The sequence below is a fragment of the Anomaloglossus baeobatrachus genome, unplaced genomic scaffold, assembly GCF_048569485.1.
Source record: "Anomaloglossus baeobatrachus isolate aAnoBae1 unplaced genomic scaffold, aAnoBae1.hap1 Scaffold_535, whole genome shotgun sequence".
NCBI classification, from domain to species: Eukaryota; Metazoa; Chordata; class Amphibia; order Anura; family Aromobatidae; genus Anomaloglossus; species Anomaloglossus baeobatrachus.
The window spans coordinates 129,285-133,908 of record NW_027444723.1 but is presented as its reverse complement, the minus strand read 5'-3'; the positions used below and the strand labels follow the sequence as shown (position 1 = coordinate 133,908).

Below are 4,624 nucleotides of genomic sequence, written 5' to 3'. Positions count from 1 at the left end.
ACTTCAATTTAAGCAAAATCCCTTTGTAGGAATAAAACTGGTAAAATATGTAATAATAATTGTAAATGTTTCATTAACCAAAAATACTTTCCTTCAGCAATAAAGAGGCCCCGTCAGTCACAATTCTGCTCTGCTAGCCAATACACAGTAACTTTCCATCAGGTTTCATAGAGTAGTGGTCATCATGTCTGCTTAACACGCAGAAGGTCCTGTGTTCAATCCCCAATAAAACCAATCTGTTCTTGGTGTTGAAATAATACTCAATTAAACTACAATATATGAAGTTCTTGGCTTTGTTACCTAATGATGGGATGTTTTGGCTTCCATCCCCAACAGAGCTACGAATTTTTTTTTTTTTCCCTGGCGGTCAAAACTCATCTCTAATTGCCATTACTTTGCAGCCTTTCAAAGGTTTCATAGTGTAGTGGAAATCACGTCTGCTTTACACGCAGAAAGTCCTGGGTTCAATCCCCAGTGAAACCCATGTGTTCTTGGTGTTGAACTAATCCCCTATCAACCTGCAGTATATAAAGTTCTTGGCTTTGTTGCCGAATAACGGGATGTTTTAGCTTCCATCACCAACAGAGCTACGAATTTGTTTTTTTTCCCCTGGCGGTCAAAACTCGTCTCTAATTGCCATTACTTTGCACGATTTCAAAGGTTTCATAGTGTAGTGGTCATCACGTCTGCTTCACACGCAGAAAGTCCTGGGTTCAATCCCCAGTGAAACCAATCTGTTTTTGGTGTTGAAGTAATTTCCTATCGACTTGTAATATGTGAAATTCTTGGTTTCGTTGCCAAATGACAATACATTGTGGCTTCCATCACAAAGAGAACTACGATTTTGGGTTTCTTTTTTATTGACCATTTTAGCAGAAAACATAATCCCATATTATAAAAATTCTATTTGTTTCAAAATATATGGTTCCCATAAATACAAAAGCAAAAGACCAAACTATGGAGAAAAAAGTAACACATTCAATATAAACTTCAATTTAAGCAAAATCCCTTTGTAGGAATAAAACTGGTAAAATATGTAATAATAATTGTAAATGTTTCATTAACCAAAAATACTTTCCTTCAGCAATAAAGAGGCCCCGTCAGTCACAATTCTGCTCTGCTAGCCAATACACAGTAACTTTCCATCAGGTTTCATAGAGTAGTGGTCATCATGTCTGCTTAACACGCAGAAGGTCCTGTGTTCAATCCCCAATAAAACCAATCTGTTCTTGGTGTTGAAATAATACTCAATTAAACTACAATATATGAAGTTCTTGGCTTTGTTACCTAATGATGGGATGTTTTGGCTTCCATCCCCAACAGAGCTACGAATTTTTTTTTTTTTCCCTGGCGGTCAAAACTCATCTCTAATTGCCATTACTTTGCAGCCTTTCAAAGGTTTCATAGTGTAGTGGAAATCACGTCTGCTTTACACGCAGAAAGTCCTGGGTTCAATCCCCAGTGAAACCCATGTGTTCTTGGTGTTGAACTAATCCCCTATCAACCTGCAGTATATAAAGTTCTTGGCTTTGTTGCCGAATAACGGGATGTTTTAGCTTCCATCACCAACAGAGCTACGAATTTGTTTTTTTTCCCCTGGCGGTCAAAACTCGTCTCTAATTGCCATTACTTTGCACGATTTCAAAGGTTTCATAGTGTAGTGGTCATCACGTCTACTTCACACGCAGAAGGTCCTGGGTTCAATCCCCAGTGAAACCAATCTGTTTTTGGTGTTGAAGTAATTTCCTATCGACTTGTAATATGTGAAATTCTTGGTTTCGTTGCCAAATGACAAAACATTTTGGCTTCGATCACAAAGAGAACTACGATTTTGGGTTTCTTTTTTATTGACCATTTTAGCAGAAAACATAATCCCATTATATAAAAATCCTATTTGTTTCAAAATATATAGTTCCCATAAATACAAAAGCAAAAGACCAAACTATGGAGAAAAAAGTAACACATTCAATATAAACTTCAGTTTAAGCAAATTCCCTTTCTAGGAAAAAAATTGGTAAAATATGTAATAATAATTGTAAATGTTTCATTAACAAAAAATACTTTCCTTTAGCAATAAAAAGGCCCCGTCAGTCACAATTCTTCTCTGCTAGCCAATACACAGTAACTTTTCGTCAGGTTTCATAGTGTAGTGGTCATCACGTCTGCTTAACATGCAGAAAGTCCTGGGTTCAATCCCCAGTGAAATCAATCTGTTCTTAATGTTGAAATAATACCCTATCCAACTACAATATATGAAGTTCTCGGCATTGTTGCCGAATGACGGTATGTTTTGGCTTCCATCACAAACAGAACTACAAATTATTTTTTTTTTTTCCCCTGGCGGTCAAAACTCGTCTCTAAATGCCATTACTTTGCAGGATTTCACAGGTTTCATAGTGGAGTGGTCAACACGTCTACTTCACACGCAGAGGGTCCTGAATTCAATCCCCAGTAAAAACAAGCCGTTTTCGCTGTTGAAGTAATTTGCTATCAACCTGTAATATATGAAATTCTTGGTTTTGTTGCCAACTGATAATATATTTTGGCTTCCCTCACCAAGAGAACTACGATTTTGGGTTTCTTTTTTATTGACCATTTTAGCAGAAAACATAATCCCATATTATAAAAATCCTGTTTGTTTCAAAATATATAGTTCCTTTAAATACAAAAGCAAACAACTAAACTATGTGGAAAAAAGTAACACATTCAATGTAAACTTCCTTTTAAGCAAAATCCCTTTGTAGGAATAAAACTGGTAAAATATGTAATAAAAATTGTAAATGTTTCATTAACCAAAAATACTTTCCTTCAGCAATAAAAAGGCCCCGTCAGTCACAATTCTGCTCTGTTAGCCAATACACAGTAACTTTTTATCAGGTTTCATAGAGTAGTGGTCATCACGTCTGCTTAACACGCAGAAGGTCCTGCGTTCAAACCCCAGTAAAACCAATCTGTTCTTGGTGTTGAAATAATACTCAATTATACTACAGTATATGAAGTTCTTGGGTTTGTTGCCGAATGATGGGATGTTTTGGCTTCCATTCCCAACAGAGCTACGAATTTGTTTTGTTTTTCCTGGCGGTCAAAACTCGTCTCTAATTGCCATTACTTTGCAGGCTTTCAAAGGTTTCATAGTGTAGTGGAAATCACGTCTGCTTTACACGCAGAAGGTCCTGGGTTCAATCCCCAGTGAAACCCATGTGTTCTTGGTGTTGATAGAATCCCCTATCAACCTGCAGTATTTAAAGTTCTTGGCTTTGTTGCCGAATAACGGGATGTTTTAGCTTCCATCACCAACAGAGCTACGAATTTGTTTTTTTTCCACTGGCGGTCAAAACTCGTCTCTAATTCCCATTACTTTGCAGGATTTCAAAGGTTTCATAGTGTAGTGGTCATCACGTCTATTTCACACGCAGAAGGTCCTGGGTTAATTTCCTAGTGAAACCAATCTGTTTTCGGTGTTGAAGTAATTTCCTATCGACTTGTAATATGAGAAATTCTTGGTTTCGTTGCCAAATGACAATACATTTTGGCTTCCATCACAAAGAGAACTACGATTTTGGGTTTCTTTTTTATTGACCATTTTAGCAGAAAACATAATCCCATATTATAAAAATCCTATTTGTTTTAAAATATATAGTTCCCATAAATACAAAAGCAAACGACTAAACTATGTAGAAAAAAGTAACACATTCAAAAAAACTTCAATTTAAGAAAAATCCCTTTGTAGGAATAAAACTAGTAAAATATATAATAATAATTGTAAATGTTTCATTAACCAAAAATACTTTCCTTCAGCAATAAAAAGGCCCCGTCAGTCACAATTCTGCTCTGCTAGCCAATACACAGTAACTTTTTGTCAGGTTTCATAGTGTAGTGGCCATCACGTCTGCATAGCATGCAGAAGGTCCTGGATTCAATCCCCAGTGAAATCAATCTGTTCTTAGTGTTGAAATTATACGCTATCCAGCTACAATATATGAAGTTCTCGGCTTTGTTGCCGAATGACGGGATGTTTTGGCTTCCATCACAAACAGAACTACAAATTATTATTTTTTTTTCCCCTGGCGGTCAAAACTCGTCTCTAATTGCCATTACTTTGCAGGATTTCAAAGGTTTCATAGTGTAGTGGTCATCACGTCTGCTTCACACGCAGAAGGTCCTGGGTTCAATCTCCAGTGAAACCAATCTGTTTTTGGTGTTGAAGTAATTTCCTATCGACTTGTAATATGTGAAATTCTTGGTTTCGTTGCCAAATGACAATACATTTTGGCTTCCATCACAAAGAGAACTACGATTTTGGGTTTCTTTTTTATTGACCATTTTAGCAGAAAACATAATCCCATATTATAAAAATCCTATTTGTTTCAAAATATATAGTTCCCATAAATACAAAAGCAAAAGACCAAACTATGGAGAAAAAAGTAACACATTCCATATAAACTTCAATTTAAGCAAAATCCCTTTGTAGGAATAAAACTGGTAAAATATGTAATAATAATTGTAAATGTTTCATTAACAAAAAACACTTTCCTTTAGCAATAAAAAGGCCCCGTCAGTCACAATTCTTCTCTGCTAGCCAATACAGAGTAACTTTTCATCAGGTTTCATAGTGTAGTGGTCA

At 36.1% G+C, this 4,624-nt stretch overlaps 2 non-coding genes across 2 annotated transcripts; both read left to right on the top strand.

Annotated features, from left to right (window-relative positions):
* Positions 1-3,125: 3,125 nt before the first annotated feature.
* On the top strand, positions 3,126-3,198 carry TRNAV-UAC (transfer RNA valine (anticodon UAC)). The gene has a single exon. It is a non-coding gene; the product is annotated as a tRNA-Val (tRNA).
* A 664-nt stretch (positions 3,199-3,862) lies between these two features.
* Positions 3,863-3,935, top strand: TRNAA-AGC (transfer RNA alanine (anticodon AGC)). The gene has a single exon. It is a non-coding gene; the product is annotated as a tRNA-Ala (tRNA).
* The last annotated feature ends 689 nt before the right edge of the window (positions 3,936-4,624 follow it).